Source organism: Gobio gobio (assembly GCF_949357685.1).
Source record: "Gobio gobio genome assembly, chromosome: 3".
Taxonomy (NCBI): Eukaryota; Metazoa; Chordata; class Actinopteri; order Cypriniformes; family Gobionidae; genus Gobio; species Gobio gobio.
In genome coordinates, this window is record NC_137099.1 from 34,565,257 (window position 1) to 34,590,069 (window position 24,813).

General features: G+C 36.6%; 1 protein-coding gene across 7 annotated transcripts in view; it reads right to left on the reverse strand.

Moving 5' to 3' along the window:
- igf2bp2b (insulin-like growth factor 2 mRNA binding protein 2b) overlaps window positions 1-20,429 on the reverse strand; it is a 58,052-nt gene extending 37,623 nt beyond the window's left edge. Inside the window, exons 1-2 of one of the 7 annotated variants that reach the window (XM_079812675.1) lie at window positions 20,132-20,429; window positions 19,545-19,583 (exon numbers count right to left, since the gene is read on the reverse strand). The gene's annotated coding sequence lies outside the window, so the exon portion shown is untranslated. Of the gene's footprint in view, window positions 1-7,223; window positions 7,663-19,544; window positions 19,584-19,925 lie in introns of those variants that run through there. The other 6 variants (XM_079812676.1, XM_079812671.1, XM_079812672.1 and 3 more) reach the window with 6 other exon arrangements.
- Window positions 20,430-24,813: the final 4,384 nt, after the last annotated feature.

Consider the following 24,813-nt stretch of genomic DNA (forward strand, 5'->3'; position numbering starts at 1 on the left):
CATTAGATGGATCTATACTAGTCAAGCCTGAACTTAAATGTCACTTTGAACCAACCACTTTGAAGGTATTGGGAAGATTTGCTTTAGACAGCAGAAATATTGTGTTGAAATATTGTCCTTCTAATGTTACACGATTAATATTGTACATGTTCGGTTCTAAAAACCTACTGAGCTGCCCATAGAAACAACATTTTAAATCCGACATGAAATGAAAAGTAACCCTTTCTATTTTCTAAATGCATGTTTTATTTAGGGCTTGAAATTAACACCCGCCAAATGTGGGTGAAAAATCAACCAAGGCAGGTAACGCATACCCACTCACTAGCCAAATTGGTGGATTATGATTCATAAACTATATCCTCCTAAAAAGAGGGTCCGACCTCAACAAAAGCGCACACTGCATGAGAAGCATTATTTTTATACATTATTTTTTTATGAGTGTAAGGCAAGCACACCGGCAGCTAAACTCCTACAACTGTTCAAAAGACTGTTCAAAATCCTGCCGTGCCACTTGCATAGTTAAATTACATTACCAGCGATTTGGGACAAATGTTGGAATGTACTGACTTCACCCAAGGCTATATTGTGCAGTCTTCAGTTTTGTGGCTTGAATGAAGTCTATGCTTCATATAAAATATAAAAATATAGTTGTTTTGTGATTACATTCACTGTTTTTGACTTCAGCCACAGTTGTGATGAGGCCACGTATTCCAACCCGTTGTTCTCCTTAGGGTTGTTTTTTTTCATAGATGTCAATGGTGGAGAGGCTCTCAGTTAGCCTGGTTAAAACCAGACCATTCTCAGTAGTGACTGAGTTATCAAATCTAAATTTGCCGGAAGTTGTCTGGGTTTTCCCAGGCTAGCTCTCAGTGTGCCGAGTTATAAATAAATAATAACAATACATGCAGTTTCATTAAGAGTTTTTATTTTATTATTTAATTTTTATATCTACAATAATTGACTGTCATAAAATGAAAAACCATTCAATGATTCAGAATCCGATTTAATAATAAATATATTTTGATTTTGGTATTCTGGTTTACTTCTGATTTTTTTTTCTATTTTATGTCTAAAGTTCTACATTAAAGGCACCTTAAAATGTAGTTGCCAAATTGCCTGGTGAGTGAAAAAGTGAATTTCAAACCTGATGTTACTGATCTTATTGTAAATTATCCATCAATGTATGTTTTATTTATTTTTTTATTTTGAACTCAAAAGTTTCCCACACCCACATCTCAAAATCTCTTCTCTCTGCATGCCATTGGATAGCGCCACAACCAACCAGAGCAAAGAAGAAGGTGAAGCCAAGCTAACGTTAGTTGATAGACTTTCGCCGTATCCGGTAGGCAAAACTTCGAACATATCTTCTTTTCCTAAGAATGACTTCAGTGCCGTTCTTTGTTCTTTTCTCAAAGAAAAGCTTAACTCCAAGTCTTCTAGAGTTGCGGACAAAGCCGTAGTGTTGGGTCCGAGTCCACCTTTGTCGAGTTCGAGTCAAGTCCAAGTCTTAAACAATCAAGTCCGAGTCCAAGTCCGAGTCCAAAAGGGGCCGAGTTGGACTCAAGTCCGAGTTCTTATCGGCCGAGTCCGAGTCGAGTCCGCCCGAGTCCAGAGTGTAATTAAATTGAAAAAAGATTAGAAATTGCTATTGTAAATTTTTATCTTCTATTAATATTTTAACCTTTCAACCCATTAAACCAATGGCAATATAAAATGTAACAAAAAATACCACTATTACATCTAGCCATTGCCATTTAACATTTTTATTTTGTCAACAGATCAACTACTTTCCAATCAAAATGGTTTCAAACAATAGAATGGACATAGATATATGTAGAACTTTTATTATTACAAGTGCAAGAAAAACACAAATTAACCTGTTTTATTGTATTTCAATTATTTAATGCCTCTGGTATCACCAAATGCTAATGTTTAGGCGTGGGCGATACTAAAATCTTATTTCACAATAATGATATATTTTCTCAAGTAGGATTATTCAAGTAAGAATAAATACTTTAGAAATTGAATAAAACAATTAAATGTAAAATAAAACAAACTTCACTGTATTACATGTACAGTGATTCTTATTAAATTTACTAAAGTTAGTCAGGAGTGAGTGAGTGAGTGATTTTCTCTTTGTCTTTTGTTGTTTTATTAACATTAAAGGGATAGTTCACTCAAAAATGAAAATTCTGTCATCGATTACTCACGCTCAAGTTGTTTTACACCTGAATAAAGTTCTTTCTTCTGTTGGACATAAAATATATTTTGGAGAATGTCGGAAACCAACCAGGTGGTCCCATTGTAGGAAATAATTATATGGATGTCAATGGCTACCATTCAACTGTTTGTGTTCAACAGAAGAAATGAATACAGGTTTGGAACAAAATTAGAGTGAGTAAATAATTACATAATTTTAGAGGTGAACTGTCCCTTTAAGGACAAGCGGCAGGGGCAGGGTGTTCACTATAGGCTGTGCTGCTGTCAATTTAAGACCTCTACACATCTAATATACAGACACACGCCGATTTTACTTTCACTTCATACATAACTGACTGTGTCTAGGTTAACCTTGTGTGTATTTGACAGTATTAGTGCAGTAAGACTACTTAGTCCAGTAATCACGTGTGTTTAACAGGCTTTTAGTGCGCGCGCTTAGTGTATGTTAAAACAGTGCATGAGCACGCGAATGAAACGTTTAACCGGCAAGGCTTTAAAACGCAAGCAAATCGTGATTGTGAATAACTATAGTGTTCCGTGAGTATAACTCTCTGACACCAGCATTGCAAGCGTGGCTAAACACCCCCTAACTTTAGTGCATATGATTGGATATTTGCTTATATCAGCGCGTAGACAGCCCTAAGTTATTTGGATTTAAGTTGGTATTAAAAGTTATAATAAGCAACTTACATTTCTCTAGGTTTTCTTTGAACATGTCGGTAGAAAGTCGCGCCAGACACAATCAGTTGATTTGCAATCCGCAGAGTGCTTCTTTTTACTGGATTTCTTGCAAATAAATTCTTTATGATTTTCAAAAGCAAAACAAATTATTGCTGACATTGAAGACATTTTCCTAGCCACGCATTGCATCCGTGTGATGTGTGTATTGTCTGCAAGCATAAGATGATGCTACTGCTGCCTGCCGGTGTGGTGCAGTAAAATCACAGGCGGGGAGGCGTTCATTCATTTCTTATCTTAGTTTTCTGCCGGTTTTGTTGTTACACATGACGTGGACTCGACTGCACTCGGGATATTTTCCGAGTCCAAAATGTCCAAGTCCGTGTCAAGTCCGAGTACAAATTCAACCGAGTGCGTGACAAGTCCGAGTTCATTCAAAATTGGACTCGAGTCCGGACTCGAGTCCGAGTCCAAGTCCGAGTACCCCAACTCTACAAAGCCGATTCAAAAGACAGCTGTTCGTCAGCTTCTTTGTTTACGAGTAGCACGCAGAGTTTGGTTTTTCCAGCTCTCAGGTCTACCGAGAGTTGCTAGACTAGTATTTTAATGGATTTTGGCCGAAAGAGAAAAACAGCCAAGAAAATAAGCAAAAAATATGAGCCAAAAATATGAGCAGAAAAAATATGCCGCCCCACCCCTCAGTGTTCAGCGCTCAGGTTTCACTCTTGCTCTAGCTGTTATCACTGCACGGTGTGACAATATTACGCTCTATGCCCGTGCGCATTCTCAGTCACTCAGCCCATGCAAACGCTTCAGTCATGTAACGCTCATGATCCACAGAAAAGCAAAGTCTGTTCAAATAATGCACCAACATGAAATTTCTATGTAGTAGGCTTGCTGCGATTGTGTTACAGGTGTTATGCAGTGTTCAGCCACACACAGATTATACATCACTTGCCCACAACGGCACCGCCCTCCACCATTGTTTTTTTTTTTATAGTAATACAAATAATTTAGTTTAGTTAGAGAACAGACACTATAATTAAGAGCTGAACGTATCTCCTCAATTCAGCGTGAGCTGAACGCGAGTCGCAGCACAAATCAGCAGCAGGAGATTTAATTTATCACATGACGAGAGTGAGGCGAGCTGACTGACAAGATGATGGCAGAAGATTTGAAAGCGGATATTTAAGCAAGTCATTGTACTGTTTTGTTGTTATGTTTTTCAGTAAGAATAATGAACCAATAATTCAAGCAATTGCCATCCCAGAATTGCCGCTAATTTGAAAGCAAAAGTAAAACGCGCCCAGCCGCACAGCATTCATAAGCGATATAAAAGCGTGATGGAAAAGAGGGTAAAACTCCAACATTTATCCCCGGTACGCTCTGCTCGCATCTGCTATACATTATTTGCAAAAATTTTCAAAAAATACATCTGTTAAATCTTATTCTGAATAAAGTATAATTAACTGAATAAAGAATAATTAATATAAATAATATTCTTCCTAATTTTAGTGTTACTTTCAATAAAAGCGCGGTTATTTTATTGGCTTGTATTTTTTTTTATTCAGTATCATTAAAATTATTGAGTATAATATTAATAAAATGATACAATATTTTTATAAGGCATCATTGCATGTATCCTTGTATTTGATCGCAGAGTGCACTGCACCGATCTCTGTGAAAAATATTCAAGATGGCGAACAAAGCGAGAGAAATGTCTTTATTACATAACCTTAGATTTCATTCTGTACGGAAAAGTATAGTTCATATAATGTAATTAAAAATAGATTATTTTATAATATTTATGTGTGTTCTGTATTTTTATGATAATTACAAAATATCCCCATTAGTTTAGCAACATGCTAACTTCAAATTGAATTCAAGCTTCCTGTTTGGAGCTCCTGCTTATAGAGAGTTCCAGAAAACTGACTTATGAAGTTCCATGATGGTTAGGACACTTTACTAGAAGTCAGTGGGCAGATATACTGCTCACTAGGTTTTTCTAACAGAGCTACAGTCTTATGACTTAATTATGCAAAAACGCTGCCTGGATCCACTTAAGATTTCACCAGTGTCTGCATGTGTCAAGCAGATTGGTGTGTCGGCATTGTTGCCTTTAAACCATCATTTACTGTCAACGACATGGTTTTAATTCTGAAACCCCTGGTGCTGTTTCTTTATTGAATGTGAAAGAGCCAGAAATAGAACAACTCTTCCTCTCTTCGCATTCCAGAGGTACACCTGGACATCGCTTGCCACATTAACATTCAACATGCGCTATTTTAACACAGCAGCATCCCGCTGCCCCTAGTGGCTAATCCATTAGCATTCTGCATAGCTCAGTCAATTATTTATGAGTTGCGCTGTGTGTATTAGCATTCTGATGCCCTCTACAGCAGAAATTAGTGTTTAAGAGTAAACAGCATTAATTAGCATTCTTGACAAAGTGAGTACACACAATGCATTATCCATTTCTAAAACACAACACAGCAGGATTTTTGGCTAGCTGAGACAGGTGTTACAAATTGCAATTCAGTTCTAGTTAGAAATTCTTATATTATATTATATTTTAGAGCTGCACGATATTGGAGAGCATAATGCAAAGTTCATGGGTTTTAATTCCAGGGACTGTACACTTTGAACTAGTGTTGTCAAAATTGCTTGCACATAAAGTGCTTCAGAGTTCTACGTCAGAACACCGGCTCACCATTGGCCGGTGCTGTTCACGTGAGCACCACGACGCATGCGTGTGATGCTGACGCAGGAACTGGCACAAAAAGTATTCTTGTCGCTTCATAAAATTAAGGTTGAACCACTCCAGTCACATGGACTATTTTAACAATGTCTTTACTACCTTTCTGGGTCTAGAAAGTGGTAATTAAATAGCTGTCAATGGAGGGGTCTTAACTTGTGCAAACAATGTTAAATAATGCATGAAGGGTTCTGTGTAGCATTCTGCAGTTTTTAGGAGAAATTTGACAGATATCAATAAGAGCAGGTAACATAGAGGAATACTAAAACATCAATGCATCAACAAATTCTGTGAGACTTGCACAAGAGATACACAGAAAACAACAGTGAGAGAAAGGAGTTATAGAGGAGGCTCTAATCACTGCCTCCTGCCAGGAAAAAAGACATTTAAATCTGGACTCTGCCAATAAAAAGGCCCACACTAATAAAAGTATCATTCTGCAGAAAAAGGCAAAAACAAAATCACAAAGATAACACTCCTGGTTAGAGACACACTTTGGGGCTCTAGAATTTCAGCTATACCTTTTAATGTCATATGCAGCTACTCCTAAGGATGCACTTCCAATTATATCCCACTTGCAACACATTTAAGATGTATGTGATGCAAATGAGGTTGGAGGACTCGCGTCCATATTTCAACATGTGAGAGGCATACTTTCATGCATAAATATACTCAGCATGCCTGATTTGCATATGTATGAGTCTCCCGTTCCACATCCTCTTATTAAAAACAAGACAGTGAAGACAGAAACTCTAAAACACATTCTCAGTGTGGAAAAAAGAGAACAACTATTGTTACCCTTCTCTACCAGTCAAAAGTTTGGAATCGTAGGATTTTTTTTATGTTTCCAAAGAATTCTCTTGATCTCACAAAGGCTGCTAATATATGATCAAAATACAGTAAAACTTTAATAGTGTGGAATATTTACAACCTAAAATAGCTGTTTTCTATATTATTATATATTAAAAATATATCATTTATTCCTGTGATAGCAAAGCTGATTTTTCAGCATCATTAATCCAGTCTTCAGTGTCACGTGAAACATTTCTTATTATTATCAATGTTGAGAACTGCTTAATATTTTGATGAAAAACATGATACATTTGTTTAGGATTATGAATAGAAAGTTCAAAAGAACAGTATTTATTTGAAATATAATTTTTTGTAACATTATGAATGTCTTTACTGTCACTTTTAATCAATTGAATCGTTGTTGAATACATTTTAAACCTTACTTACCACAAACCTTTGAATGGTAGTGTATCAAAAATATTAAGCAGAAAAATGGTTTTGAATATTGACCAACTCAGCATATGAGATTTCTGAAGGATCATATGTCACTGAAGATTTGAGCAATTATGCTGAAAATTCAGCTTTGCCATCACAAGAATAAATTACATTTTAAAATGTATTAAAATACAAAACAGTTTAAATTATAATAATAGTTCACAGTATTATTCCTGCATTTTTTATCAAATCAATTTAACCTTGTTGAGCACAAGAGACTTCTTTCAAAAAACCTTACAAAAACGTAATGATTCCAAACTTTGACCAGTAGTGTATATAATACCTTTATCCAACTTGGCGCTGATGGTCCGGTGATCATGAAGACTGACAGGACGAAAACATTTTAGAAAATATCATATGAGAGAAGTGTTTACCCAACAACTCTCGCTGTCTTTTCTAAGTCAGGTAGTACTGTCTCTAAACCACAGAAGAGGCGGCACCGTGTTCTAGGTCTTCATCGCTACAGGAATCACAGACTCAGTCCAGAGCAGCCACTCATTCACTGTACTGAACCAGACACCAATATTCCTCCTTAAATATGAAAAAGACGGAGTTCAACAATTTGTGTGGTCAGCACTCTTTGTTCCAGATTCTTGCCTTGTCAAACCCAACGTAAGCAAGCAATTGATGCATGGTGGATTCCCTCAGCAGGACACAACGTGGCCAAAGTCTGAGCCATGTAGCGCTCTACCAGACACGTCATCCTTTAATCTGAGGACACTGGGATTATAAGACACAAGCAAGGCCTCTATTAAGTGTGGTTACACCCCCCCCAGCCCCCACCCTCCACCCTCCCACCCCTCATCTCCATCCCTCCACGCGCCCAAACAAATGCACATATACCTATCCTCTGCTCACTCCAACCCTACTGAAGGGTTTAAAAAAAGACAATCCAGCACATACACCATCCGGTGACTACATGTAACCACATTAGACTGTATGTGTTTGTGTATGATTTCCCTATTTGTGTAAGAGTATGTGCCGCAATGGATGCAATTAGAGACCAATTAACAATCTGCTCATGTGTTTTAATAATATCAGTCTCGGATATAGATCTAACCATGCCATCAGATCACTGACTATCACGTGATTCACAAGAGGCTGAAGAAGCATTATCTCCATCATAACCTGATCCTCATCCTCTGACCCAGTGTGTGAATCCATATCCTGTAGCTCAGCATCTAAAGAGCTGACCTAGTGTGTGTGTAATCATATTATTTTGATAATATATTTTAATGTTTGACATTTCTGATTTATTGTTTTGTGTTTTAATATCATAAGAACAGAACAAAAAGTCAATAGCAGTGTCTTTTGTGGAAATGGAAGTTTCGTGAACCTTAAAGAACACAAAACACAACTTGCCTAATTTTGAGTCAGACATGACTGAAAGCTAAGACTTGCAGTTCACTGAGAGTCATATTATCGTTACATTATTTCAGAAAGTGTTCAGTGAGTTTGTTTTGTAAAGACTTTAGAACTTTTCAAATGATAACTCTTTGAAAAAATGAGTTATTTGAGCTATTCTGTAAAAGATTGGCTCAACAGTAAGGCCCTATCATTTAAAAGATACAGAAAATGCAGACGAATCCAGTCGTAAAAATAAATTTTTTTGTATAACATGGAATGTCATGGAATTGAGCAAAATTGCTATTGAAATCTGAAGTCTGCATGTTCTGTTTCTCTGCATGAAAGTGTGACGCAGTTTTGTCTACTACACATACTCAAGCACGCTTGACGCTCGTTGTGTTTTTTGCCATCTCATTATATGAGGGCTTCATCGCCAGAGCTGCTCTGAGATTTCATTAGTACTTCATTTTATTGATAAAAAGTAATAACAGTCTCAAAGTAATAACAAAAACAATAATAATAATAATAGTTTTTACAATTTTTAATAAGTGCCCCCTATCATTGCCCCTATCATGTAAAGTCGAAAGTGATAAATAAACGATAAATAAAATCATTGTCTCCCAAAAGAAAGAATCGACTCAGAACCGCCTATACGAGTTGTTTGTCTTTCGAATCCTACTACGTGACGGTTCTACGTCACTAGAAAATACCTATGTTGTACGTGGTCCCCGGCGAACTTGACCAGCCCTCAAACATCATTTTACCCAGTAGTACCCAGTTTATTTGGATCAGCTTGCTCCTCAGAATCACAATCTGTAAGTATGAATAATTATTGATGTATTTTCTACCGGGTGTTCAAAATTACGTAGTTTTGTGTTTTATATTGTGTAAGTTTCCAGCTAACTCACGTTATTATGGTCTTACCGAAATACTTCTGTTAAGCAGCTGTGGAAACACTATAACTGAAAACCGTATACAAATGCAGATTGTCTGTCGTTCTTACTACTTTGAGTAAAGATAAAGGATGGAACTAGTGCTGGCCTAACATGCACCTTTATTGATACAGTTCCCACATGTGCACCGCAATACATTTGAAATATACACATGGGTTTGTTGATGGACCTACACTTGTTAAAGGTCCCGTTTTTCCTGTTTTTTGGATGCTTTGATTGTGTTTACAGTGTGAAATATAACGTGTTCATGTTTCGCGTGTAAAAAAAACAGTATTTTTCACACAATTTACTTATCTGTATACTGCTGTTTTCACTGTCCTAAAAACGGCTCGAAGATTTCCTTATTCTATGAAGTCCCTCCTTCAGAAACACGTAACGAGTTCTGATTGTGCCAGCGGTTCCCGTGTTGTGATTCGACAGCAGCTTAGCGCACGTTGCCCGGAAAGATCACGCCTCTTACCATAATGGGGAGATGCATGTGCTCAAACTACAGCCCCTGAAGGCCAAACAAAGGTGATTTGACTCCGGGATGAAAATAACAGCGTCTCGACGACATGGCGACAAACAAACTACAAACGCAACCAAACGCAACACTTCCTATTCTCCACGCGGGAGCAACAAGACCACGCCCCCTTTTTTGCGTATTCTTGTGGGCGGAGGTTAGTCAACAAACTGTTCTACTGACGTCATTAAAGCAGGATGTACAGGGATGTAGTCCAAACCGGCCGTTCGCTGTAGGCTTTGAAAGGGAACTTCTGTTAAATAAAATATCTCGCTTGGCATTGAACTTTGAGCTTTATAATTTTACAGGTATTATTTATGCTCTAACACCAACATTACACATTAACTAAAGTTTGCGCTGTAAGCTGTATATTAATGTATATTCCTATTTAAATCCGTAATAATAAGAATTTTACATTAGTGCACAAAACAAATGAACAAATTTTCATGCATGCAGTAGTTTTATTATTTATTTTGCATAAAGCTTATTAATCGTCTTCTATGTGTGCCTTAAACATGCTGCCTAACCTGTTGACCAGCCGACACCCATAAGCAAACAGGGAGTGTTCCCCTCTTCACTTTCACAGCACGTCTTTATTTCTGCTTCCCCACCTTTCTCACAGTACTTATAGATCACAATTTTCCCAGTAAATTCCCTCTCCTGTGAGCTGGTCTCAACGGGCTATTGTGTTGCTTTAGACTCCACTCACACACATCCATAAAAAAAGCCCAACCGACCTGCCTATACCTCCACACTCTCCAGCTATGGGGTTACCATAGCAACCCCTGCACCATCCCTAAGTCATCAGCATTGCCTCAGCCTAGGTATGGGGCAAAGGCATTGAGCGTGATCAAGTCAATGCATGTGAGTGTGTGCGCGTGTGCGCATGTGCGTGTTTAAAGTGAAAGAGACACGGATACAGAAACAGAGACTGTGAACACCTGATGGACCATCACCACCATGCAGAATATCTAAAAACAGTCAAAAGTGCTGTTAGTGGATGCATGCAACGAGAAGGACAGAGACAGTGAAATGAATGGAAATGGGTTATTCATGCAATCTCTAAATACCCCCATACATCCTCTACTGGTGTAACAAAGCTCATTTACTGTCCTCTGAGTCTAGGCATATCACGAGTACTGGCAAAGCAAGAACACAACTCAGCTTTAATTGCCATTTAACTTTCATGTTATGACACATTGTTTATTAATTAAACAGGATATTCAACAGGAAAAAAAAAACAACTTAACACTTTGCTGAAAAACCTGGAACATGCTAGTTTTGTTTCTCTTGGTTTCTTGGTTTTTGATTGAGTTATGCACATGTTTCTGGTTATGGTCCCTAACTCTAACCCTGTGTATTTAAACCCTTGTTTAGTTTCTTTGTCCGGTATTGTCAATATTAATGTGGTTTTGTTAAGTCATTCTCCTGCGATCTTCTGAGATTTCTGTTTGAAATTTTTTATAGACGGTTTTTGGTTACAGTTTATTTTAAGGTGTCATTGTTCCAATGTAATTATATATTTAAGTACTGAGTATTATCAATTAACTACATGTACTTTTACTATAAGGTTAGGGTTTGGTTTAGTTGTATGTAATTATGCATAATTTACTGTTACTATGGTAAATAATGTTACTATGGTAAATAAAGTGTTTGTTTCTCCACTCCTTTGTTTCGCTTTATTACATCCACACGCACCCTTAAGGTGTGTTCACATCTAATTTTGCTGTGAAATCTTTAATAATTTTTATAAAGTAAACGTAAGAATACATTTTATATGGTTGTAAAAGTTCAAACATGGACACTTCCAGAAATTAGCTTACTTGATTATCCATGTTTTAGAGAAAAAAATCATGTTAAAATGTGAATATCAAATATGATATACCAGGCTGTTGTGGTTGATTTATACATCTCTCACTCATCATTGTATTACAGGGTTAAGACAGCATCTCTGGAATTGAAAGAATCATGAAAACTGGGCATACCACACCAGAACGGAGCCAGATTGAATGTGGGGTGCCTAAACTGCTATTAGTTCAAATTATTTGCCCATGCAGCCCAAGTGACATCAGCAGCAGGGGTATGTATTAAAGGTCCCATGGCATGAAATTTTCATTTTATGAGGTATTTCAACATTAATATGAGTTCCCCTAGCCTGAATATTGTCCCCAAGTGGATAGAAATGTTGATCGGTGTAAACCCGAGTTCTGGCTGTCTCTCTCTGCCTTTGAGAAAATGACAGGCCAGACGAGCCAATCCTGAAGCCTCCTGGTTTGACGTCCAAGCAGGAACGGTTTCCTCCCTTTCCTCCGCCCAGAGAATCTGGCACGCCCATGCAAACGCTGGAGAGATCATTAACGTTACTTGTGAACGAGTGAACACTGGCAGTTTCTCAGTGTTTGGATGTACAAATGAAAACAGAAGTCTTTCTTCAGTTCCTTCTGATCTGTGATCATTGATTTCTGATGTGTAGCTAATTATGTATTATTCGTGCACACGCTGCGGCTTCTCTCTCTCCAGACAGAACGGTGTTTTCGTGTTTTCTATCTTGTGAGTCAGTGTTTTGTACGTCCTCGTCGCGTCTATCTGTTCTAAAATGTGCATACAGTCTTTTCTGTTTAACATCAGCAGTAACATCTTTAGAGATAAACCTCACACACGCCGAAGCTCGGCCTTCAACATCCCCGACCCCCAGTACTGCATCTGGCCCACAGCGGAGGCACCAAACGCGGCGTGAGATTAAGCAGAAGGGGGGTAAGCGTGAGGGTATCTGGGCTAGGCTAGCCAGCTTTCCCCACAATAAACTGGATTACATTCGATTACTGCTGTTGTGTCTTTGTTTGCGCTGTGTAAGTTACTCAATGCGCATCACTGACGCTATTCATATGATTGGAACATATCTAGAAATAATGCTTTAATCAAACTTACTAACTCGTTCATCTCGCTGTAATGGTACATTGCATGTGTTACAAAGTTGGTAGAATAATGATGAAGAGGACTCGGTGTGACTGGGACTCGTGTTTATTCAGAACTCTCAGATACAAACACAATAAACTCGCGCTGACAGACAGCGCTCTCATAACTCAGTAGTTACTATAAATAACTTTGTTAGCAATCGCTCCGTCTCCGTGATGTCCTGTTCGCGAACGAATCATTCTTTTGAATCGGTTCTTTTTAGTGAACCGAACCAGTTCACCAAATCGGACTGAATCGTTCTAAACGGTTCGCGTCTCGAGTCAGCGCTGATCCATAATTTACTAACTTTCTGACATGAGTGACAGCCCCTCTGACTAGAAATAAACTAATAACCTGAAGTATATTCTAGTAACTACAACAGTTCACCCTGAACTGAGACATGCTGAGAGAACTGATGTGAAGTGAACACAGGTCCATCTGTCTCTGGCAGACTCGTGCCTGCTCGTGCCTCGTTAAACCACGCCCCCTCCGCTCATTTAAAATGCAAAGATGTCAGCCAATCACAACAGTGGGCGTTTTTCCTGAAGTCTCACAGCAGACACGCCTCTTGAAGCAGGGCAGTCAGCCACAGGGCAAACAGCAGTATAGAAAAAATGCCTTTTATTTCTAAATTATGACATTTTATGATGTAAAAATCATACTAACAATATAAGTACACCTCAGGAAACACTATAAAATAATAGAAAAATGCCATGCCATGGGACCTTTAATACAGATTTCTAGATTTTATTTGGATTTATTTGCTATATTTCAGTTACACTGTCCATTTTGCTTTTACATATGAAATAAATTCCCTCTCTGCTAATGCTGTAAATTATCCCAGCTCATAAGAGAAAATTCTAGATTTGTCAGCGATGGGGTGCTGCTGCATAAAAGCAGTGTGGGAAACACAGGGAATCTTCTAATTCTAAAAATATTCATTAAAAAATTTGCCAACAGGGTCCAAACTATGCTCTCGAGTGAGTCATGTAGATGGGAAGCGCTGCACGAATACGTTACCCACACAGCCACTCAAAGCAGTCAGAGTAAAAGATCGATCTAGGGATTTTAAGAATCAATATCAGGAGTGTTCAAATGAATACCACAATTACTCTGAAAATGTAGTTGTTGCAGAGGAAGAAGAAGAACAAGGTATGTTCATTAACCATTTTGTTAATGTTGTTAACAAAAGTAACAAGAAAAAGATTAGAAGGAAAGAAAATGATTACACTTTATTTAAGTGTCCTTGTTACAGTGTAATAATACATTAAAGGTCCCATGGCATGACATTTTCATTTTATGAGGTTTTTCAACATTAATATGAGTTCCCCTAGCCTGAATATTGTCCCCAAGTGGATAGAAATGTTGATCGGTGTAAACCCGAGTTCTGGCTGTCTCTCTCTGCCTTTGAGAAAATGACAGGCCAGACGAGCCAATCCTGAAGTCTCCTGGTTTGATGTCCAAGCAGGAACGGTTTCCTCCCTTTCCTCCGCGCAGAGAATCTGGCACGCCCATGCAAACGCTCGAGAGTCGAGAGATCATTGCATCATTGCTTGTGAACGAGTGAACGCTGGCAGTTTCTCAGTGTTTGGATGTACAAATGAAAACAGAAGTCTTTTTTCAGTTCCTTCTGATCTGTGATCAGTGATTTCTTATGTGTAGCTAATTATTTATTATTCGTGCACACGCTGCGGCTTCTCTCTCTCCCGACAGAACGGTGTTTTCGTGTTTTCTATCTTGTGAGTCAGTGTTTTTGTACGTCCTCGTCGCGTCTATCGGTTCTACAATGTGCATACAGTCGTTACATCTTTAGAGATAAACCTCACACACGCCGAGGCTCGGGCTGCACTGGCCAGTCGGCCTCCAACATCCCCGACCCCCAGTACTGCATCTGGCCCACAGCAGAGGCGCATTACGCGGCACGAGATTAAGCAGAAGGGGGGTAAGCGTGAGGGTATCTGGGCTAGGCTAGCCAGCTATTCCCACAATTAACTGGATTACATTCGATTACTGCTGTTGTGTCTTTGTTTGCGCTGTGTACTCAATGCGCGTCACTGACGCTTTCCATATGATAGGAACATCTAAAAATAATGGTATTATCAACACTTACTCATAACTCGTTCATCTCGACAGCTGTAATGGTACTTTGCATGTGTTACAAAGTTGGTAATAATGATGAAGACGGACTCGGCGTGACTGGGACTCGTGTTTATTCAGAACTCTCAAATACAAACACAATAAACTCGCGCTGACTGACAGCGCTCTCATAACTCAGTAGTTACTATAAATAACTTTGTTAGCAATCGCTGAGCTCAGTCTCTGGTACATTAGTGATGTCCGGTTCGCGAACGATCTTTCTTTTGAACCGGTTCTTTTTAGACTAGAAATAGACTAATAACCTGAAGTATATGCTGTAAGTAAAACAGTTCACTGAACTGAGACTGACAGAACCGATGTGAAGTGAACTCCGGTCCATCTGTCTCTCTGGCAGCAGCTCGTGCCTGCTTGTGCCTCGTAGACCTCGTTAAGCCACGCCCCCTCCGCTCATATAAAATGCAAAGATGTCAGCCAATCACAACAGTGGGCGTTTTTACTGAAGTCTCACAGCAGACACGCCTCTTGAAGCAGGGCATTCAGCCACAGGGCAAACAGCAGTATAGAAAAAATGCCTTTTATTTCTAAATTATTATATTTTATGATGTAAAAATCATACTAACAATATAAGTACACCTCAGGAAACATTATAAAATAATAGAAAAATGCCATGCCATGGGACCTTTAAGTATTGAGTAATATTAATGAACAAAATGTACTTCCTTTAAGGTTAGGTTTTGGTTTAAGATTAGTTGCATGTTAATAATGAAGCATAATTTATTTTTATTACTAGTACATGTATCACGTAACAAGGACACTGTAAAATAATAGGTAACATGTTACATGTATTTGCCATAGTAATAACAGAAAATGATGCATAATGCAACTAACCCTAAACCAAATCCTAATCCTAAACCCTATAAGTAAGTACATGTATTTAATTAATATTACTCAGTACTTAAAAATATAATTACACTGTAAAAATGACACCTTAAAATAAAATGTAACCAAATAATGTGTAACCGAAAACATGAATTATTGGCCACAATAAGACAAGAAACATAAAAATTAGAAAGTGTAATTTTTGATTTCATTTTGAATAAACCACAATTAAATCCACATACAAAAATGTGTAACTATAAAAAAAAGTATAATCATATAAACTGTTGCCATGACCATAATGCATAAACTAAAACAATTACCGACCATCATATTTGAACAGTTATATCATGTTAACAATATAAAATAACATTTTCTGTACACTCATCTGCTGCTCTAATCATGATACCTACATTCAACATGTGTTCTATGACAGGATTCCTGTGCATCAGATGACACAGGGTGACAGAACTGAAGTCCTGTTCACAGTGTGGCATCTGATCTGCTCAGCTCAGGTTACACACACACACACATACACACACACACACACACATACACACACACACACACAGTCGGGTGGCTTGGCCCACTTCCACTGACTGTAGTAGCGCTGTCTCCGTACCGTATCTCTCGATGCAGTTTCAATGAAGAAATATAATGCCAAAAATGCACTTAACGGAAAACTCCCTCTCTACTCAGAAACACTTCATTTGAAGAGTAAGAGCTTTAATTATTTATGAAATAATGACAGTATTTTATCTTTTAATTACATGCATTATGTCTAATTCTTCGAAAAGTAAAGAAAAAGTTGGTCCGAATTTTTTCAACTTCTTCCAAATAATAAACAAGATTTTATATTGAAAAAAAACCCAACAACAATTTGATGCAAACATAAACACATCTTTTCAATTAGATCATGTAAATCTTAAAAAACCTGGAAATGTTGAGACCTATAATAAATTATTTTCATAACAATCATATACAGCTTCACAAAACTACAAAGACTACCCACATATTTCTTTTGTTATGAACCTTTAATAATCATTGTACTTGTATGAAATTTAATGTATAATTAACAACTGCATATTTTAATGTTTTGTTCAATAACATGTTATTTTATTTATCAAATAGTTGTATTTATTAAATTCAATTAAACATTGACTGATTCTGTCTAATGTTGCTGACACAAACTTTTAAAGCTGTTGTTAAAATCATGGGTTTACTATTTCTAAAAACACATGATAAATCTCCAAATCAGTCTCGAGTCATTTTGAATCTGGTCTAGTTTGTTTTAAGACACCACAATTAAACACACAAACACCCTTTAATGCATCAAATGCCACATTTTCAAATGTACTTGTGCATTTGAACATAAAGACATAACAATTTGGTAACACTTTACAATAAGGTTTCATTTGGAAACTTTAGTTAATATAAACAATACTACATCATTTATTAATCTTAGATAATGTTTATTTCAACATTTACTATTGTAAAAAGCTATATTTGTTAACATTAATGCACTGTGAACTAACGTGAACAATTGTATTTTTATTAACTAACATGAACAAAGGTTATTAGATGCTGTAAAAATATACTGCTCATGGTTAGTTCACATTAACTATAATGCATTAACTAATGTTAACAAATGACAACTTATTGTAAAGTGTTACCAACAATTTGAACAACAAATATATAACTTATTTATCAATAGTTTATAGAAACCTCAGATATAAGCACTGTTTTTGAGTTCAGGTTGATTCCTAATCACTTAAAATAAGTAATATATAATTTACTGTGGGAAACCACGATAATAATATTGATCACATTTGCTATCTGATGACTGATGTATTAAGCACAATTGGAATATTTAAATCATTATTTCAGATTAATTATTTCCTTCATGAACTTACATTGTAAAATAAATTCGTTTGAACATTTGAGAAACTGAAATTGTTTGTAATCAAACAAATACAAAAAAAACTGAATATTGATATAGTTTATTTATAGTTTAACATTTTATGTATGTTTTGTAATAGAATAATTATCATAATAAAATAACTATCATTTGAAAAACTGAGTGGCCCATCTGTGATTAAACGAATATTGACAAATATAAATGTTTGAGTTTTGATTTAAATTTGAATATTGATTTATTTGATGTTTAAGATTTGATTATCAAAACATTGAGTTACTTACTATTTTTGCCACAAACCACGGTGTAAGATGCCAATATGCACCGTATTATATATTTTATACATATTATATTATACATATAATATGTATAATATACAGCGAATTTGCTTAAAAACTAAAAGGGGGCCACACCATGTACAATGCAACCTATACAAAGTGCTTTGCTACATTACAGTGAACTCTAATTATGTCCTTTGCCCCACATCCCACCTCAGAGGGTGGTTTTCTCTCTTTGTGTGAAGACAACAGGGAATCTATTAATACAATCTAATACTAACATCATGTTGTTCTTGGTGGCCTAGCATTAGCAAAAAATAAATAAATAAATCTTATGGAAATGTCTAATTAAATCTAAAATTCCCCCTCATACTGATGGAATGCTTTAATCTAGGATGAAAACTTGGCAAGTTACTGTACACATAAGTACTTACAAAAACATTTTGATTAGCCTGTTTATTTGGGCTTTGCACTGAACAACATAAAAAAAACTGAAGATGAAATTACCTCCACAAAATTCAGCTGATCAAAGTGATTAATTTTGTATGGGTTTTTAAGGATTTTTTAAATGTGCCATTCACCCCACCAATCATGAATTTAATATGGTTTTCCATACTACTTTTTCTTTCTTTTTTTTTTTAAAGTGTAGAAAAGGCATCAGCAAACACATATGCTAAAAACTAGTGGAAGCATAGGAGGAATGTAAAGCTGGTCACGTGGTGGTGCTCTATGTAGTGACCTTTACCATAGTAACCATAGTCACCTTTGTTATTCAAGCATGTCTGCATGTCTTTGAACAAATTATTTACATTAACCATAAACCAAATCTTTTACACCACATTTTAAAAATTCACTGTGATTATATTTTTAAAAGACTGACTATATAGTGAATGAAGTACAGGCAGGCCTACACCAAGCAGCTCAAGTCTATAGCCTATATTTGATTTTTTTTTTTTCACACCTTTTGAGATAACAACAGTTAAACAAGGCAGTGCCATTATAAACAAACATAAATAATGCACCTAATACAGATTATAATATGAATGATTAACATATTAGCCTACTACTCTTAGCCTAACCTTTAAAAACCTATAATTGTGATGCAACATTTAAAGCCCGCAGACATTCTCCTCTATATCTGCTGTGAATCTAACAAGATGAAAGTTACAATAACAAATACGTAAATACAAATTAAACAGAGAAATAGGCAACTAAATGCATGCTATACGAACTCCAACATACGCAATCCACACAACTTCAGACGTCATTCCCTCAGAGCCAATGGTGTAGGCCTATGTGTGTATGAGTGCTGACACAATGGACAAAAGCACTCGACCTAAACAGGAAGTTTGACTTTGTGGCATTTTAACAACCTTTGTCAAGCTCCGAGTTATTTTAACACATAGCTTTTGTCTGTAGATGTCATTTATTTTTATACTAATTCGTAAATGCTGATAGTATTTTTCCCTGAATTAAAAAAGTGTGTTTTCACATTGTTTGATCTATTGAGCAAAACAGCGACCGAAAACAACATTTCCAGTTACATAATAACAACTTTGGATATAAACAAGTCCGACTAGGCCCATACCACCATTCAAACAACTCAGTGAACTCAAACAAAACACAGTGGGACCAAGAAACAGGCAATTACCCCGTCAAATATGACAGAAGAAAAAATTACCTTAGGTTTTGGGAAATCTTGAACGCCTAGAGCTATTCCCTGTGAAAACATTGGAATAGACAACTTAACAACCGTGAAAAGGCATATATTTCCCAACGTCGAAATGTCAGCGTGGTTTATAATATTCCACACACGTCTTGCTCAAATAGTAGGCTAATATATATATTTATAAGAACATGTTCTGTTCACCAAATTTAAAAAAATAAAGGTTACAAAAATGACCATATACAATAGCTAGCCTATTATTTTGGGAAAGCAGGCGCAAAATTGGTGCCAACCTAAACAAAAACTGTTCCCTCCCACTTAAAACTGACCCATCTGGACGTCTTTACATTAAACTAGACCTTAAACGTTGGTTACTTAAGTACTTTAGTGACTTACTATATTTCGGCAGCCTGTTGATATGCGAAATGAAACTGAATTCTCATTCATAAGCGAGCTTGACGGAAAGGATCCATGCAATCACACACCCCTCACCCTGAACTATATTATCGTCTGTTTTCTTCAACCCCATTGACCCTAATCACAATCCACCTCGTAGAAACATACTCAGAGGTTGCACCAACTTGGCAAATGCATAAACATACCGTTTCGTCCCGTGAAGTCTTTCAAATAAATTCGCCAAGATATTACAGAAAATTATTTCTGCGGGAAATCCCTGAAATGCACCACCCGGCGTAAATATCAAAACTGCACTCCATCATAAAAAAATAAACCCATTCCTCATGGATGCGGGTAACTGTGAAGCACGGAAAGAACTTGTTCTCTTAAATATTCACGTGGTTAATAAGATTTTCGCGTCGTTTCGCGGTAGTGAGAGGAGTGGCTGTCTTCCCGATGGTTCATGGAATCTGTCCAATCAGAACTATTGTCCTTCTTGACCATGGTTTACTTCATAGCCCCTCCCCTATTTTACTATAGATGAAACTAAAACTCTTAGCCAGTGCAAAGGAATAAACCAGAATTGCCTTTGTTTGATTTAAGCTCTTTTAATAGCCCTGCCTGCACTGTAGCCTAAATATTGCCAGAATCGGACAAGGTTTAATAATCATTTGATACAATTAGAAGACAGTATTCAGATTATTATTTGAATTGATCAGGTCATTTTTTGGTCATTATGCTACAGATTACTGCAATAATGCAAAGTCATATTGTGGTGAGTGTTTCGTTTTAAGTCATTGTGATTTATTTATTCCAGCTGATAATGGTGTAAGCTCTAATCTGTTAATACGATTTGCAGTCTAAACTTGCATTGTTCATTCATTAAAACAAAACAATATAAAAATTATGCAGAACATTTTACAAAAATTCAACTACAAAATTGGACAAATGGGAGCATTAGTTAATCATTTACCTGTAAATATAGCCTACACGATTAATGAATAAATGAACCACTGTAATTCATCACTGTGCTAGTTAACCATGCACAATACTTGAATATTACAGTCATTGTCTGATCCTGTGCATTAAACATTATACATATATAATGTAATTGTAGCCTAATTATAACAGCTATTTTAAAAATCACTGTAAATGTTTAGAAAGAAGCCTGTAATATACAATAAAATTCATTATAGTTTCAATGGCTGCTAAACCCATTTGTGGTCAGGGAAAGGAACAAAAGCACAATCACCAACATGCTTCAGGTTTTCCACCATGCCATTGGGACACGTATAGGGCCTACATTTTGTTCAATCTCTGTAACAAAATTTAAGAGAAATATAAAATAAAATGAGTATTTAAAGAATAAACTGCAATTTGTCTAAGTAAATTTTAAAATGGAGGGTGACCTTGAAGAAAGCTGGCTACAAATGTCCTTCCAGTGGGTACCAGCTACACCTCTGGAATAAACTCAAATCACATTACACCATGTCTCTTTAATTCAAGTCCAGATGTTAACGTCAAATGATGGAGAAAACATACAAAATGGCTACTCATGTAATTTATTTTCAATAATCTATTGAAGAAAGAAAGAAAGAAATCATTGTCATTATAAATATCTCATTAAGTGATCAGCAACAACGACCTTGATGTAGCTATATGCTACACCATTTTAAAGTTTGGAATCACTAAAGAAATGAATGCTTCCATTTACCAATAATTTATTAATCCAAAATACTATCAAATACAGTAGCATTGTGCATTATGCAATATTACTGTATGTAATATTTCACTGGGAGAAACATTGAGATGCATCATAAACCCTTGTACAGCAGAGCCCTAATCTTGAGATTATAAAATATTTATGACATTGGCCTATTCAAATCTCAGTTTACTATTTGTACATGCATTTTTCATCATTATATCTATAATGCCGGAAAAAGTTTTTGTACTGTGTGTGTAACTATACGCTGCAGCAGTATCCAGCAAAATGTTTTTAGAATAATCACATAAACAAGTTTGAAGTAAAATTGCATAAATTGTACCCTCGACGCCTATTGCCCCCTGGTGGTGTTTTTTTTCTTCTTCTCGTATTTAATTAAAAATCAAAGCAATAATTACATTGTTACAATTGTAATAATTACATGATCCTTATAAGAAGTTGTTAAGTGAACAGTTAAACTGGAAAAAATAACATGATTTTCAAATATCTTATGTAAGCCTATATATATATTTCAGAAATACTAAGCTATTTCTCCCTTTTGTTTTAATGAGTCAGAATGTTCTCTGATAAGGACTCCTCAAGTTTGTGTAGAAATAAAACTACAAGGAGACAAAAATAAACAAGTCAGAAACCTGCACCTGTACACATAGACTCCAGTAGTGGGTAAGAGAATTAAGCCTGTAAATAAAAGACATGATCTTACTTTATGTCAAATAACACACTCAAAAGAGGAACACTCAAAACCACATTTATATTTAGATATTTGAATTATCAAACAATATAAACTTTCATTCAGTGTCTATGCAAAATGTGTTGTTTGTATTTGAGCTGTAATAGTGCTGTCAAACGATTAATCACGATTAATCACATCCAAAATAAAAGTTTTTGTTTACATAATATATTTGTGTACTGTGTATAATTATTATGTATAATTGAATACACACATACATGTATATGTATATTTAAGAAATACAGTATGTACAGTATGCATGTATATACTGTATATATATTTATATCATTTATATTAAATATAAATACAAATATTTTATATATAAATAATATTTTTTTCTCAAATATATACACTCACCTAAAGGATTATTAGGAACACCAGTTCAATTTCTCATTAATGCAATTATCTAATCAACCAATCACATGGCAGTTGCTTCAATGCATTTAGGAGTGTGGTCCTGGTCAAGACAATCTCCTGAACTCCAAACTGAATGTCAGAATGGGAAAGAAAGGTGATTTGAGCAATTTTGAGCGTGGCATGGTTGTTGGTGCCAGACGGGCCGGTCTGAGTATTCCACAATCTGCTCAGTTACTGGGATTTTCACGCACAACCATTTATAGGTTTTACAAATAATGGTGTGAAAAGGGAAAAACATCCAGTATGCGACAGTCCTGTGGGCGAAAATGAGCAAAAAGAGGTCAGAAGAGAATGAGCCGACTGATTCAAGCTGATAGAAGAGCAACTTTGACTGAAATAACCACTCGTTACAACCGAGGTATGCAGCAAAGCATTTGTGAAGCCACAACACGCACAACCTTGAGGCGGATGGGCTACAACAGCAGAAGACCCCACCGGGTACCACTCATCTCCACTACAAATAGGAAAAAGAGGCTACAATTTGCATGAGCTAACCAAAATAGGACAGTTGAAGACTGGAAAAATGTTGCCTGGTCTGATGAGTCTCAATTTCTGTTGAGACATTCAGATGGTAGAGTCAGAATTTGGCGTAAACAGAATGAGAACATGGATCCATCATGCCTTGTTACCACTGTGCAGGCTGGTGGTGGTGGTGTAATGGTGAGGGGGATGTTTTCTTGGCACACTTTAGGCCCCTTAGTACCTGAGCATTGTTTCTGACCATGTCCATCCCTTTATGACCACCATGTACCCATCCTCTGATGGCTACTTCCAGCAGGATAATGCACCATGTCACAAAGCTCGAATCCTTTCAAATTGGTTTCTTGAACATGACAATGAGTTCACTGTAATAAAATGCCACAGTCACCAGATCTCAACCCAAAAGAGCATCTTTGGGATGTGGTGAGCTTCGTGCCCTGGATGTGCATCCCACAAATCTCCATCAATTGCAAGATGCTATCCTATCAATATGGGCCAACATTTCTAAAGAATGCTTTCAGCACCTTGTTGAATCAATGCCACGTAGAATTAAGGCAGTTCTGAAGGCGAAAGGGGTCAAACACAGTATTAGTATAGTGTTCCTAATAATCCTTTAGGTGAGTGTATATATATATAAACACATGCATGTGTGTGTTTATTCAAATATACATAATAATTATACACAGTACACACACATATATTTTGTAAACACAAACTTTTATTTTCGATGCGGTTAAATTGTTTGACTGCCCTAAAAGCAATCACCAAGTAGAACAAGGAACTTAAAATACAAATTAATGCTCATTCTCTAACAAATTCATTTTCTATAGACATTTTTAAATATACCTTTTTGATTAAATTAAGATGCGATTATATCAATATGATATTGCCATTTATATACAAGAGAAACTAAAATCAAGTTCCCTTTCGAGTGGAATTCAATGGCGCATCATGGCTTGACACTATGGGGATGCTTTGCGTGAGCCGGTGTCTGAAGCACGCGTTTACACACACCAACCAAGGATTGGCTTGGTTATCAGTTTTTGAAAATCATAGTGACCTGATGACCCACATAGGACTCACTATACTTTGTTGACTATATTCTAAATAAACAACAAAAAAATATATTTCCTTTTTCCTGTTTCTTAGGCCCAATCCCAATTCTATTTTATACCCCTTCGCCTTCCCCTACCCCTACGCGTTCCCCTTGCCCCTTGCCAAGTGTCCAGAGTGCGTAGGGGTGAAAATATTCCACTAAGAAATGGGACACCACTACTATACCATTACACGTCATCATACCCCGTTCATTTTATTATTGTCCTGTGATATTTAACCATTATAAACAGCAAAATGAAGTGCGTAGGCTATATCAGGCACAAGCACGTTTAACATATTACTCACTCCCAACAGAGTTTTGCGCTGTATTTGGGCTTGATAAAACGGCGCTCATTTTCAGTTCAAAAACGTATGAGCCAGTTTCCTAAGATGACACAGAATGATACAAGCCTGGTGAAGCCGCTTTTCCATCGGGCCAGACT